This window comes from Gigantopelta aegis, chromosome 6 (assembly GCF_016097555.1).
Source record: "Gigantopelta aegis isolate Gae_Host chromosome 6, Gae_host_genome, whole genome shotgun sequence".
Taxonomy (NCBI): domain Eukaryota; kingdom Metazoa; phylum Mollusca; class Gastropoda; order Neomphalida; family Peltospiridae; genus Gigantopelta; species Gigantopelta aegis.
The window spans coordinates 31,611,341-31,628,188 of NC_054704.1; the positions used below are offsets into that span (position 1 = coordinate 31,611,341).

The window sequence follows — 16,848 nt, forward strand, 5'->3', positions numbered from 1 at the left end:
CTCGATAAACTCCCAACTCCTACGCTGTCAGTTCCAACGCCTACTAGTACTTCGTTTTGCAACCGCTGGTATAACCAGTAAAAGTTTACTGAAACAATGTATAGAAGCCATATACATGACCAAAACGTGCTAAAATAATATGACAGTAACAAAGAATTATATTATAATATAAGAAAGTTTACTAGCCCTTAATTAATTTTGTTGAGTATACATGTATATGCATCAATATTATGAATATGTCCCTCTTTACTAAACACCAGTGTTAAAAATTTAAAGCACCAGTTTTGTGTACTTACCCTAATTTCTTTTGCATTACATGTACAAGTCATCTATCTCACAAAAGTTCATCTTATACTAGTCTGTGTTTGTAATATTTTTAGATTTGCCTTTATATTTACATTGTGCTTAACTTATGCTCAGGTGTATATAATTAGTTTCTACATCAAATATTGTTAAGGAAAGTCTTAACTTCCTTTCATATTCGTTTGTATTTTCATGCAATTAAAATATATCTGTCATGTTCACAATTTCTGGTATTCCTTCTCCAGACTCTGCTCTGGTTCCTCCATCAGTATGTCCATCAGCGCTCATAGTATAATATCACTATTTCATCTCTAGTGTTCCTTCTAAAATGTCTCAGCCATATGACAATTTGGTTGAGGAATAGCTTGGACTGCCTGGCATGGCTGATACCAAATGACAACTTGGCAATGTGTTCTCTTTATGTGCATTGTCAGAGCATTCTCAGTGAATCCATACATGTAGAGTGGAGAAGGCTGATTTACACTCTACTGTAGTTCAATATTATCATCCTTGGTTTGACAACAAACATTTCCAGATATTTCTCAAGTCATGATCTTTTTGTATGTTATTCGCACCTGCACTCCCATAGAGAAGGTATATGAAATGATCTGCTTCTTAAATATATGAACATCAATTTTTGCTGAACTTCATAAGCTAACAACATTTCAAGGAAGTCTTGGTGTTGCTTGAGAATATTCAAAACCTCCAGTTTTCCATTCTGCATAAAAGCACTGTTGGTATCATAGCTGGAATTACTAGTTGGTGTCTTCCCTGCATCTTTAATGATGCTGTGCACATCTATAAGATGCCTCTTGTTGCCAAGTTGAGTGTATAAAAAATTTCGTATCTGGGATGGTGAACTGGCAGCAATGTACAAACATTGAAGTATAATTTTTGTTTCTGCATCTTCTTGTGTACTTTACAACACCCCCAGACATGGTTTGCATTCGAAACATGTACTTTGTCTCACAAATAGAACCCTCTTCCCAAGAAGCTGAGGGCAGAGTTTTCTTTTTTTCATTTAAAAGGTCTTCCAGTCTGTTAAGACCTTTGTAGGGATTTCTTGATCAAATGTGGCTTGGAAGAACCCCTTTTCACATGAGAAATTTAGTGCCAAACCACGAATGCTGTTATTATGCTACTGTGGATTAGTTGCAAACCTTCCATCCAGTAGATATTCCCTGAAAATATGCTGTACCAATAGAGCAAATTGGAAGAGAGCAAATTGCCATGGTCTCATATTAGTCATATCACAAAGTCCAGGGTATTCCTCAACCACATAGAAATGGCTGAGAAATGTCCAAAGAAATACTGAAACTGAATTGGATGGTTTGTGATCTGATAATGCAAGAGCTGTTGACATATTGAGGGAGGAACAAGAGCAAAGGCCCAGAGGAAAAATAAAAAATTACAGATATTGTGAACATAACAGACATTATATTTGAGTCAGATGATAAGATTGAAATAGAAAAGAAAGTCGAGTGCTAGATATGCCTGATGAATATATCTGATGTCAATTATGTAAACCTAAGCATAAATTAAGCACAATTTAAATACAAATATGTTTTTAAAAATAGTATAAGCTTCTGTGAGATAGATGAATTGTAAATGTTTTAACACACAGGAAATGCCAAGGAAAGGTACTTATAATTGGCTAAGAACAGAGAGACATCTTCATAAATTTGTGAACATTGTATATAAATTCCATATACTGAACCACATTTGTATAATGAAGCCTCAATATGTTATAGAAAAAAGTCAGGTATATTTGTTTTTTTAATAATGAAAGCTTCAGGCAATCCTAAGTATGTGTATACATAGAAATTAATACATTGCTTACTAGTAACTTGTTTTGAGAAGTATATAATTATTCATACCTCATATTATATTGTTTTGTAATTGTTATTAACATCTACTTTATAGAATAAAAGAAAGGATGTAGAAATAGAAAATTGTAAACTTCACATATATCATATTTGGGTCACATAAAATTACTGAGAATTGGGAATGAAAGTTACATGTTTATAGTGCTAGATATTTGCCTGATGACAATATTCTATGTAGATATCAATTATATACACCAAAACATAGTTACGCATAATATAAATAGAACTGCAATTCTAAAATATATTCTGACGCCATATAACTGTAAAAAGGTGTGTTGAGTGCGTCGTTAAATAAAACATTTCCTTCTTCTTCTTCCTCTAATCACGTGATCGAAGATTATGTCTTCTCAAAAGACGTATTTTCACATGTGAAGAGACGATAAATATCACATGAGTATCTCATCCACCGCGGTGTAATAAGGGGGAAGGGTGTCTAATGTTTACGTAATAGCGTTACGTAACATTGGAACGGCCCCATTGTGAATAACGGCGGAGGGCGGCGGCAAATGTTGCCTTCGGTTTAATAACAAACATTGAGGCACTAAGGCAAGTTGGAGGGGAACCAAGGCAAACCTTTCCTTCAAAAGAGGGGCACGAAGGCAACTTACTTTCTATCACGTTTCTCAGACAAAAATGATTTTGGACTCTAGCCTACGCAATTTGTTGAATACGGATGCCTTGATATGTGTGTGGTTGTCATGCATTTGTACTCACTGGGCAGTAGCTCGAATGCCTTCTGGTCCTAGCCCGCGGTCACGGCCAAACTCGCGCTCTTCAAGTCCACAGCTAATAACTATATCAAATGGCAAAACTAAGTTTAGTTGAAGCATTCATACCTAAAGATGTTGGACAGCTTCGCACATTTGGCTGCTGCCGAGCTAAGCTCTAGTTTTGTTTGTTTGTTTTTTATTGTTGTTTTGTTTTAATTCTCCCTTGCCGGGGCATTTCGATGTTTAACAACAAAATACATAACTGAATGGAAAGCATGCGTGCGTGCGTGATTCGGTAAATATCGGGAAAATGTTTTAATTTTAATTTTGGTATAATCTGATTTTAAATTTACGTTTGGGGTAATTGTCCTTTCATCTTTCAGAGTTTGGGTAATATGTCGGACTATTTCAATCTTGAAAGTTAATCCAAGAAGACTATCAAGACATAAAGCTACATTATATTATTACAGAATAGAGTATGACATTACCGTCGAGTCATTTCGTCTTATATTCATATTAAAGTAATCAATCACCCAATTTTGAATTATTTGTGACTTGAACGGCATTCTGCATCGAATAGTTACCCTCATCCAACCGTAACAGATACCCACATCCTCATGATGTTAACACTTTCAGTTACCAACATCACACTCAATGTTTGATGTCCGTTATCCAATTCCCAAATACGATTTTTTTTAAACGTATGCTTCAAAAATGCATATTTTATATATTTCATGAAGTCTCTGTATATGGACATCTAAAAAATGCCCGTTAAGAATGGAAATTCACATTGATTAATACTCATCATTTGCGTCCTCCGCTATATTGGATGCGAGTAATTACAGTTACCCGCATGCGGTTATCCCCTGTGAAGCTATACCACCGATGTCACAAAAACGAAACAAAATGGCTGCCCCCAGTTAGCGGGGATAATCATGTTTTTTTATTAACTCGAAAATTACGCGTTTTTTATTTGTTAAAGTGTCAGTATGTGTTGGTGGTCCGGGTATGTATCTTTCTAACACACAAATCTCTTGTTTGAGTTTACGTTACCTTTAAGGATTGGTAATAAATACCGGGTTTTCGATCACCAAGTCAGTTAAAATTTCAATTTTCTCAAGTGTAAAATTTTCTCATCCATTGCACTAAGAATGCTAAAAATAAACTTGAAAATTAAATAACGCTATAAAACACATAAGTGCAGGAGATAGGTAATCATGATGAATGGGTAATACCCCAAAATGACGTCATTTTATGGATTCCCCATGCGGTTCGAGCCGCACGGCTGGCAAAAAATCGATATATGATCGACTTTCTCTTGCCGCACGGTTCACAGGGGATAACCGCATGCGGGTAACTGTAGTTACTCGCATCCAAGATGGCGATGAACGCAAATGATGAGTATTAATCAATGTGAATTTCCATTCTTAACGTGCATTTTTTAGATATTCATATACAGGGACTTCATGAACTATATAAAATATGCATTTTTGAAGCATACGTTTTTAAAAAATAGTATTTGGGAATTAAATAGCGGGCATCAAAAATCGCGTGTGATGTTGGTAACTGAAAGTGTCAACATCATAAGGATGTGGGTATCTGTTACGGTTGGATGAGGGTAACTGTTTGATGCAGAATGCCGTTCAAATCACAAATAATGGGTGATTGATTACTTTATTTTGAATATAAGACGAAATGACTCGACGGTAAAGTCATACTATAATATAGCTTTATGATTTTATAGTCTTCTTGTATTAACTTTCAAGATTGAAATAGTCCGACATATTACCCAAACTCTGAAAGATGAAAGGACAATTACCCCAAACGAAAATTTAATGTTAGGTTATACCAAAGTTAAAATTAAAATATACTCCCAATATTTACCGAATTACGTACGCACGCACGCTTTCCATTCACTTTTGTATTTTGTTGTTGGACATCAAAATGCCCCGGCAAGGGAGAATAAAAAACAAAATAAAACAAAACAACAACAAAAAACAACCCACAAAAAAAACCCCAACCTAAAACAAAACAAAACACGCTAGAGCTTAGCTCGTCAGCAGCTAAATGTGCGAAGCTGTCCAACGTCTTTAGGTACGAGTGCTACAACTAAACTTAGTTTTGCCATTGCCATTTGTGTAGTTACTAGCTGTGGACTTGCAGAGCGCGTGTTGGTCGTGACCGCGGGCTTCGACTAGAAGACATTCGAGCTACTGTCCATTCAGTATAAATGCATGACAACCATACATATATCAAGGCATCCGTATCCAGTGGCGTAGGCAGGATTTTTTTTTTTTTTGGGGGGGGGGGCACCTGGCATTCAAGCCCTCTGGGCCCCCCTGGCTACGCCACTAATCACCCCTAATTTCCCGGCATGCCCCCCCCCCCCCCACACTGTCCGTATCCAACGAACTGCATAGGCTAGAGTCCAAGATCATAAGGTGATATCAAAACAATTTTCTTCTGAGAAACTTGATAAAAAGTAAGTTGCCTTTGCGCCACTCTTTTGAAGGAAGTGTTTGCCTTGGTACCCCTCGAACTTGCCTTAGTGCTATAATGTTTGTTATTAAATCAAAGGCAACACTCGCTGCCGCCGCCCCCCCCCCCCCCCTCCTCCCAATTATTCACCATGGGGCCGTTGAAATATTACGTAACGCTATTATATCAAAATTAGACACCCTCCCTCCCCCCCCCCCCTTATTACATGGCGGTGGAAGAGATACACATTTGATATTTATCGTCTCTTCACATATGAAAATACGTCTTTCGAGAAGTGCCACACAGTACAACTCCGCATAGATGTTATGCGAAAAGTGTGCACATGGTTCTTTAGATTCATATTTTTAAATAGGAAACATACTTGCTGTATAATTAATGTTGGCAGCATAATTTAGCGAAATATATTTTTTAATAATTTAGTTTAGCCGTGAATATATTTATATAATTGTTTGTATAAACTTCATTGATTGATGTGTTGCGTAGGAATGCAAAGTTTCATTGATAAATAGCTAAATGAAGTAGCCACGACATGAAGTTATTTTCCCCCTTGTAACACCACATAACGTTTGGCGCTACACCCTCGAGCGTTACGTAATATTTGAATGGCCTCAGTGTACATTTTGATGGGGTGTGTTAAAATAGTATTGGCTCGGGCGGAGGATGTATCGCACAAATAGCACATGTAATAATCTGAAAAAGAAAATGAAGGGAAAACATAAGAATAATGTTTTTTACTAATTGTTTCTAGACGCATATGGCGACCATTAGTTATGAAGAGATAACTACTGCAGATACTCTCATCCTACAGTTAAGCTCATCATTGCAGTTACCCGCATCCCTTTTGTCAGATACCCACATCTCATCAGAAGCTGACCTACATCACCATTTCGAAGTTACCTTCATCATGCCTAACTTTGTGATGTCATTATCAGCCGAATGACACAACTTATCCTTAGTTCATTGATTCAAAATATATTCATACTAAAGCAACTGCCGATACGCTCTATTAGAATGTGAATGTAATGCTTAGAAATACGGAAATTCACATTGATTAATACTCTTCATGTGCGTACTCCGCCATATTGGATGCAAGTAACTACAGTTACCCATGTGACGGTTAACACACGTGTCAATGGAAAGACGTCAATGCAAATCAACGCATTTGATTTTTACCGCTTAGCCGCAGAAATAGCCACGCGGGTAAAACCGGACCAATGCAAAGGCAGAAAATAATTCCACAATCCTTCCTACAGTGATTTGTGCGGCTAACAACAACGTATGAAATTACCATGACAAAATACCATTCATCAAAACTAGTCTACACTGATTTAATTGACGAAAAAAACATTTGATTGTTCTTTACTACTAATCATTAGTCTACATGGGCGGATCCAAGGGGGGTGGGGGACCAGGGGGACGCGCCCCCCAAAAAAATTGTTCAAGTGCCCTCAAAATGTCCAAGTGCCCTTTTTGTTTGTAGAATTTTTTTTTTTTTAAGTAAACAATAATTATATTGTAGATAAATGAAATCAAGATTTTCGTGTACATGCGCAAGCTTGCAGATATGTGTCTGTGTTATTGAGTCTCAATGGGGCCCCATTGAGGTTCTAACGCGAGTGACGCCAATTTACTTCATTATTGCTAGTATATTATGACGTAGAACTGTAGGAATTCATATTAATTGTAAATATCAAAACTTGTAGTAAGGTGCCCTTTTGACGAGTCAATGTGCCCTTCTTTTTTGGTCCCCCCCTAAAAATATTTCCTGGATCCGCCCATGGTCTAAATGTCAACAGTGGTTCTTGCCTACCAGAGCTCACGCGGTACCACGTGATCAAACCATGTGACGTCACCGTGGCTTCTCCTTGTAGTGCCTAGTGGTAAAGCGCGCATAGGCGACCTATTAACTCAACTCGGATCACTGTCACAACACAAGCATTTAACACACAATAATACAAAATAACATGGACAACATCTAACCAAAGATATTACCATTGAAAAATACTAATCATTTTGATTCTTCCACAATTACTATGAAATGACTACGCTTCACAATTACGAACTATATTAGTGGCACTGCTCATGAATGAACTCTTGCTCGAAAGTGAATTGTACCCAAACCGGGTATTCCCCCTTTTTCAGAAGTCACTGTGAAGTGGGTTAACTTGTCTGCTATAATCTTCTCATCGTATTTTTCTTTATTACATCACGGTCGTTTGGTCTTATTTGTGGTAAGTGTCTCTTAAAGATAGTTTTCTCTAGAATGCATATTTAACTGTTAAAAATATTTGTGTTACAGCTAATTTCTCCCCAAATCAATTTTATTTATAGTCCATGATTAAAACGACATGCTTATGTCATGTCTCGGTTAACCGTAGTTCGCCAAAGTAGGTTAACCGCAGTGGACATTATTAGTATTATATGAAATGGAAGGACTTTCCTTTGGCACTGTCACTAAGACTATATTTATGATAAGTATTTATAATGTTTTTTTAAACGTGACAGTGCCAAAGGAAAGTCCTACCAACCTGGGACTAGATATTCAGTCATAAACACTGAGTTAAAAAACAAGCCAACCCTATTTTTAGATAACATACCAATGTCGGAAGTTGAATTTCATAAACATTAGGATGAGACATTTCAACGGGCAACTCATTTTACGTGCCCCTATCCACTAGGGTTCAGGCACGCCCACCCCGGATTCAGCCTCTGGCATCGCCAGTGACCGACTCCGGGGCGGGAGGGTGAGACATTTCAACAATCGGGTGAATGGCATTATCATATAAATAGTCTTGTTGATCAAGTAAAGGGCAGGATTTAGCTCAGTCGATTGAGTGCTCACTTGAGGTTCTGGCTTCACAGGATCGGATCACCTCAGTGCACCCATTCAGCTGATTGGGTTCCAAACAGTGCACCACAACTGGACAAAGGCCGTGGTATGTGCTTTCCTGTCTGTGGGAAAGTGCATATAAAAGATCCCTTGCTGCATTAAGAAAAATGTAACAGGTTTCCTCTGATGACCGAGTCAGAATTACCAAATGTTTGACATCCAATAGCCGATGATTAATTAGTCAGTGTGCTCCAGTGGTGTCATTAAACAAAACAAACTTGTTTCTTCTTGATCAAGTAAAATGATAAATTATCTCGGATCATTAAATATCATCTCCCCAAAAGTAGAGCTGGGCGGTATACCGTATATACCGTTCGGTATCGGTATTATGTCAATACCGATTTACCGTACCGAGTAAATTTCAAAATACCGAAATTTCTGTATTGAAAAATACTTCCCGGAAAGCACTAATAATATATCTGACGAACGCAAAATGGGTTGGTATAAATCATACGAGAGCCTTGTGTATGGAATTTAATTGTACTTTGATGAAATTAGCGGGTGAGTCATAACAGAGGCATGCATTTAAAGCCGAGTATACCGAAAATAGCGCTCGATGTCTGTATCATGTCAATACCGAATACCGTACCGATACCGAGGTAAATCACCCCCAAAATACCGATATCGATACCGAACCTCAAATTTAAATACCGCCCACCTCTACCCAAAAGTCATTAGTAACAATATATAGATCTTTCATCCTTCCAGTATTCAAATATGTTGATAAAATATGGCATAATTGTTCTTTCAACTGACTCAAAATATTTAAATTATTCAACTATAGTCCGTTCCATCATCCTACAATTTTTTTTTAATCTAAATAATTTCAGTTTGGTATGATGTTAGAAGAAAAGTAAAAGTGTTTTGGAAAAAACAAAACAAAAAATAAACCTATTTTTGTGTGCAATTTAGAAAACAGTCTGCTCATAAATAAATAATTTGTATTAAATTCCGCAGTATGAAAAAAGGTCTTCGCTGTGTGAAGGACTATAGACTCTTAGAATGCGTGGTTTGTTTGGGATCAATCCCATCAGTGGGCCCATTGGACTATTTCTCACTCCAGCCAGTGCACCACAACTGGTACATCAAAGGTTGTGGTATGTGCTATCCTGTCTATGGGATGGTGCATATAAAAGATCCCTTGCTACTAATTGAAAAGAGTAGCCCATGAAGTGGCGACACTGGGTTTCCTCCCTCAATACCAGTGTGGTCCTTAAAGGGAGAGTAAACTCAAACAAGGGCCTTTTGTGTTGGAAAGATGCATACCCGGACCACCAACCCATACTGACACTTTAAAGGCATGGATGGTTGACCTAATTAATGACCTAACAAAGTATTATCTTAAAATATATACATTTGATTTCTCGCTAAAAGTACTTTATTTAACCATCTACATAACTACCATAACCTACTAATTACTGATATTTTGTAAAAATAATTGAATTATGTCAACGATCCATAATTCAGGAAAAAATAACGGCTATTTGGAGTGAAGAGGTGTGACATATTATTTTTGTAGTCGCATGATGGGCAACCCCCGAATAACTGCAATGTCAAAACAATTTGCCAAGCTTGTGTAACAAGAACGCTTGACTGTCCTATGCAACATAGGGTAAATTGAAAGAAAAACAATGAAAATAAGTTATAAAAAGATATATAAACATGTACTGAATGATAATAAGCTTATACATTAATTTATTTTAGCAACAGAAGGATTTTAAATGGCGACAATTCGACTAGTTAAGCCTTTGCATGTACAGATAAATTTATCGTTTGTTGTTCGCGGAAAAATCTAAACACCTAAACACCGCATTCATTTTTCAGTTTGTCAAATTTATTATTATATAAAATATGTCATAACCCCATGGGTAATTACAAATGGCATGGAATAGGAATTACTACATTTTTTAAGAATACTGTGAACTAGACGGTGTTTATGTACAAAGTGGCTATATATACAACGGCCGTGTATATGGCGTCCGCTAACGAGGGCTGCCTATAAACACATCAAAAATGTATATAAGCAGTAAATAAGTATTTGATTGATCCATATTGCCAAACCGCTTGGAACAAGAGGAATACATATACGAAGTACAAACAGGGGAATGGGGGTAAATATGAATCTAGCGGACCCTTTTGTGTACCTTACCAGTGTTTCTGCCAGAAAGAATTTTTTGGGTATGGCGCTATGAAATTCAATATTTACAATGTGTTTGCTGAATGCAACAGCAGTCGATAGGGGGTATGGGGGGCCTCCCCCAGAAATAATATGAGTTAGATGTAGGGTTAGGGTTATGAAAATCACACAGTAAGAATAAAGAGTCATTAATTTTGTCAAGGTTAACTTCAACATTTTTAATCTGCAATAACATTTGGATATGGCGCCATACCTATTTTACCCTGCTACCGTATATGAATAGCGTAATATTGCCCATGCAGTACTATAATAATAACAATAATTAATATTATTATTATTATTATTATGAATGAATGAATACATATAAATAAATAAAATTATCTGCTTCTGAAATTATCTGAAAAAGAAAATAAATACACACCAACTACGGACAGTACACAAACTAACAGCGGGGGCTTGCAACTGGAAACAGTCGGAAGGAAACGTGTTATCTGTTTTCAAACCGTCAATGTACCATTATTGTTACAGATAAGCATAATTAATAACTATGATTCGGTAACAGTACTAACAGTTTAGCTAGTTTCGCAGTTCGGTACGGTTAGAGGACATTATGTTGTGTATTAAGCAAAAATTATTGTGCCACAATGTTTTTTGTCTGTGCAGGCATATAACCCATCTTTGTACAAGCAATTTATTTTGTGATACATTTTTCGGGGAACATGTCTCAACCCTTTACCGTAAACTTCGCTCGCCTCCGTGTAGACCTCCCCATGCTAAAATCCCTGCACATGTGTCGGCAGTGGTACTATGTACGGAGCTCCGTAAATCAAAAACAAACAAACAAACAAAAAACAAATTAAACAACAAAATAACCCTCGCTCCCCCCTCATGCCCCCAAACTAAATAAAATTAAAATAAATAATAATAATAATTGCTTGCTCAATCCCCTGTGTAAGCAAATTTTTTTTTCTGTAGTTTTTTCCCCTGATAATTGTCCGGCGGAGCATGTCACCCCCTATAAACGTTGCTCACCTCAGTCTAGACCCCCCCCCTTGCTAAAATCCCTGCACACGCGCCCGCAGTGGTCTTGTGTACAATAGCTCCGTAAAAAAAACACCCTAAAACAAACCAATAATAAAAAATTAAAATAAAACTAATAATAATAATAAACAAAAATCATGAGTTTATGTTCCAACTATCTATTATTTTATTTCAGCGTATTCGCCGTTTTGTTTGTTTGTTGTTGTGGGTTTGGGGTTTTTTTTGGGGGGTGGGGTGGGGGGGGGTTGTCAAGAAATAATATATTTTAAATTATTTTAAAGTCTCTACGGCGGCCATGCACTGTATATACAATTCAAAGGTATTTTACACGGCTGTTGTATATATAGCCTCATCAATACTCGGTTTTGTCATACGTTTCAAACTCCTGGTAAAAGAGTTCCAATTTTTTTTAATGAAGCTGCTCACAGGTTGTCATGGGATTCCTTCAATCATGATTCAATTAAAATGTTTTGGGTGATACAATAGCAAGGTGTGGTATTCCAAATTAATGTAATTGTCATTTATAATCCATATTTAGAGAAATAAGGCCCACTAAATCTGTGACTGAGCGCCTTTAAGAAATGAAAAATGTTGATAATGTCCATTACCACTTTAAGGATGGCAGGTTAGCCCACCATACCCTGTAATGTAAATAAAACCGGCCTGTATGTTTTGGTGTCTAGACAGCGGTAATTAATTACTGTGACTTGGTTACTTTCCAAATACACACCAGCCAATCAGGAATCACAGGTAAAGGCCACGGTTAAAAAAAAAAAGACCAATTAACTAAGAAAACACTCCAATTATCATTTTAATACGTGAGTTAATGTAGGGATAAAACACCCCCTGCGTGTGCTGTAACCTCACCGTGGTGCAGGGGTGTAACATTCTCTTTGAGAATGGCCAATACAGCACAAATTGAAGTTTAGAGTAAAATTCAGTGTCCGTAAAATTCTGTGATATTTGTATTTGTATTTTTGCAGTTCTTTACACTGTTTTTGTTTAAACCTTGAATTTTTATATTGATGTTGATCATCACTTTATTTATTTGCATTACCATAGTTTGACACCCAATAGCCGATGTGGTTTTCGTGCTGGGGTGTCGTTAAACATTCATTCATTCGGATAAAACATGGTACAGTTATTTCGACACTTTGACAACGGTGGTTTATTTTGTGTTGAAAAATAATATACACTTATTATGGATGGATATTAGTACAGAATATTGCAATGCATCCGCAAAAAATCAGATACGTTTTGTTTCTTCAGGTTTTAAGACTATTTCCTGACGTCACACGTTAAGTATTACGTAACCACCGGCTCACCAGAGGGCGTATTCACTGGGATGGTACAAAATGGCTGCACCCGTTATATATAACAGCCGTCACATTTAACTGTGTTATTAATTAATTATACGATTATACTTGTTGATATTAAGCAATAATGTGCATTGTATATCGTTGAATATGCATACCAGTTCAAAAGCCTTGCTTAATCATTCCTTTAACCATATGTCTGACACCATATAACCGTAAATAAAATGTGTTGAGTGTGTTGTTAAATAAACCATTTCCTTTCCTTAGAACAATCTGTGGTGCTGTTAGGGGAACTTTACATCATGTTCTTTACAAAGAATAATTGTTTCTGGCACTTAACCTTTTGTAGATGTTATGTTTTTTGACACTTGTCTCAAGAAATTCAGTCATTGGAGCTCGATAAAGCTTGCACCAAGGATTGATTTTCTTGAGACGAGTGTCAGAAAAGGCATCTACAAAAGGATGAATGCCAGAAATACTTTCTTGTTCAATGATTCCCATCCTGGGATCGGTCACTGGCAAAGTCGGAGATCGAGCCCGGGATGGGCGTGCCTGAACCTTAAGTGGATAGGGGCACATTAAATGAGTCCCCCACCCACTAGTTCAATGATTCTTATAATTTTAGTGTAAGGTGTATCATAAAATATTGTTTGTTTCCGGTTACCCGACCGACCCTAATTTCAATTTGAACCTGCCGACCCTAGAACTTTTTTTGTATATCCAAAAATGTTTTTTTAATATAACAACAATTTCCACTAAAACATTCCAAAACTATCACAAGCACTAATTTGGTGTCATTTAGGGGATAACCCTACTGTGTTTTCCGATTTGCGGATATATATCGGTGGTTTTACTGTCGCAAATTTAGTTTTATTGGCGACCCGTTATCCACGAAATGTTTTCTTCTAACAATTGATTGATGGAGTTACTTCCCTTCAAATTGAAGTTCGGTAACTTTCGTGAGATATCGGGCGAAGAGTCGGAAAATTATTTCCACGAATATATATCAATCGGAACTCCTCGTACATTTCTACGAAATATAAACTCGAACAAAATGCGTCACCATTTTGGACGGAACTTTTTTCAGTCACATGATCAAAACATGGCCATGGAATATAATTGCTCATTCTGTGCTTCAGTGAATAGACAACTACATACAACAACAAATGCATCGAAGAGAATACGCGAGAATGATATAATACAAAAGATAACAGACACATTAGGCGTTAAACCTACTGACAGTTACAGAATGTGACAGATGTGTAAATAAAATTATTAAATTCCAAAATAAATTTATTACAATTTCTTCAATTTTAACTATAATTAAATATGTTGAAGTAACCTTTTTCAGAAGTTTCTAAAACAGATTTAAATACAAATCCATCACGAAACAATTTTTTAGTCATATCTTTATCTTTACTCATGAACCACGGTTAAATATATATCACAGTTAATGTGTGCAGTTGGCGAGCATGTTCCATAGAAATAGTGACAAGTCAGCTTTTTAAACAATCCAGTTCTTTCACATTTAAGAACAATTTCACCAAAACATCAGTCTGTTTAATCAGCTGTTTCTTGGTACAGATTGCCATTAGGTTCAGCTCCCCCAAAGAACTAAGTGGGGCTTTTTAAAATAGTTTATTGTGATACTGGACATTTAAAATACTAAACCATAGAACTCTTAAATGTTATAATTAAAATATTGCATTACACATGTGCTTGCATGCACCCACCCACTGTCCATGTTTAGCAACATTTAAAAAAATATCTTAAAGGTCCAATATCGGAGTTAAATTAAAATATTATGCTATTTTCACATGTGATTGTAATAAATAACTACAATTTACTCGATCCCACACATAATATTTGCTTAAGTAACTCCAGAATAATAATTTTATAATGAAAAAAAAATGTGGTGTCAAAAGATGTTCCATATTTGATCGAACTACATTATGTTACGAACTTCGTCCTAACCGCGTCACCAAATACATGAAAATTTGGTGTATTCCAACAACTTGTGTCCGAGCCTACATCTAGCGTAGCGGAATGTGACGAGGTGTTCCGATTGGAATATATATGCGATCTTTTCCGATTTGCTCTACATCTAGCGTAGCGAGGTGTTCCAATTAATAATAATAATAATAATAATAACTATATTTAATGATTTACTCCAGCGACAAACTGGCCGTGTAGAAATTTAGTGACCTGATAAACTAGGGGAGGGAATGTTTACCGATACTGATGGAGTTTACTGCCAAATCAAATGATTAAATATGTCAGTAAGATCTCGATGCGTTTCGTTATTTTTTGTAAGTGGTCACTGGGAACTTCGCGGGTTTCCTCTAAAAACAGTGTCAGAATGACCATGTGTTAGACGTCCAATAGCCGATGATATTAAAGATAAAAATCAATGTGCTCTAGTGGCATCGTTAAATAAAACAAACTTTACTTTTTAACATTCGTTTGAGCATTCTGAGCATTTGTACTGCATTTCTATCCAATTGATTGCTTCAAACCAAGTGTGTACTTTAATACTGGATGCATACAGAATAAAACTAACATTGCAAATTATAAAATTGGTAAGTCTACCATTTCTTAGATAGCCTACACCAGGAAAGATAATATTCATAAAAAACATTTTTAATGTTATTGTTGGACAGATAAATATAGAACCCTTCTTTTCAGTTTTCATTAAAAGACATTGTTATAACTGATTTACTGGTTTCTATCCAATTAAGGTTCAACCAAGTCTGTCCTGGACCAGTACAGAAGTTAAGTGTTAGTATGAGAGTAAACCTTCTGCCTATTATTAAACAGCAAGGGGTCTTGTATGTACTCCCCCACAGATAGGTTAGCACCATGTTGCCCTCAAAATCAAAATGCCTTGCCTTTTATAAATTTATAAGTTGCCCATGTAAAAAGAAGCCTTTAAACACACCTATGTGGATAGTACTACATATTTCCTTTTTTTTAAATTGAGTTATGAAACAGAAATAGAAAATAAAATGGCCATATGGTTTTTGTCCTTTTGAAAATTGTATAATGGAAAAAAAAGCCCTTATATTTAAAACTGCACATAAAATATGCCCCCAAAACGTCACTTTACCATGCCTTACTTCATTTCTAGGGAAAACACTGTGATGAATGGTATTGTTGGTTTGCATAATGCATTTCTATACATGCAGAGGTTATTTTGGATACCGGTAGTCGACACCTTTATTTAATATCCATAAATAAAATTCTTTTCCAAAATAAAATGTTTTTCCTACCTACCTACCCTATATTTTTCCAGCATGTAATAGGAAACAAGTAAAAAAAAAATTTTCGGCCTAATTATTATCAAATTCACTGCATAAAAAAATAAATTTGTACCATGGCATTTGCTCCTTCTCTCGGCTGATATGTTATGTTTACTAAAAGGAATGCAAGCAGGGTTACATATTATGTGACGTCAAGTACTACCTTTGCTTAGAGATTGACATAATCAACAGGTAGCAACGGCCGTCTACCTCCTAAACCAATTGACCAATGCAAAGGGCGCATTAATTACCGTTTAGGGGATGTGTGCTATTGACAAACATTTTTAGCACAGCTTTCCGGCACCTTTCTACTGTTTGATTGAACTAAAAACTGCTAGAAAAGCTTAAATGACATAAATTATGTATGATGTATAAATTGTCAAATAATTTGTTACTCACTTACTTAACTCTTCAATAATCTCAACCAGACATTGAAGGGGCATTTCATGGTAAGTTTTTGTGACAGATTTGACATTTTGACACCATAAAACTATGTTTCCATGGAAACATCTGTCGACTGAAAATGGGTAACAGTAAATTAAGTCATCCCTAACCCCATAAAATGAAAATTTTCTATTAAGGGGAAATAATTCTGTTTAGCAAAAATTATTTAGCCGATTTGAAATATTCGTAGAAATGCTTCAAGAATATGTTGTATACGCTCAGCGCTAAGTGAGAAATGATTGACTATCAGTGGTTTTGTATTAACCTCTGAGCACAGCTACTTGGTGATGACTGGATTTGTAGTTTTTTCAAAACTTAACCAT

At 36.2% G+C, this 16,848-nt stretch overlaps 1 protein-coding gene across 1 annotated transcript in view; it reads left to right on the top strand.

Annotated features, from left to right (window-relative positions):
• Positions 1–7,361: 7,361 nt before the first annotated feature.
• The window catches only part of LOC121373999, a 63,661-nt gene continuing 54,174 nt past the window's right edge, over positions 7,362–16,848 (top strand). The window contains exon 1 of the mRNA XM_041500860.1: positions 7,362–7,629. The gene's annotated coding sequence lies outside the window, so the exon portion shown is untranslated. The remainder of the gene's footprint in view (positions 7,630–16,848) is intronic.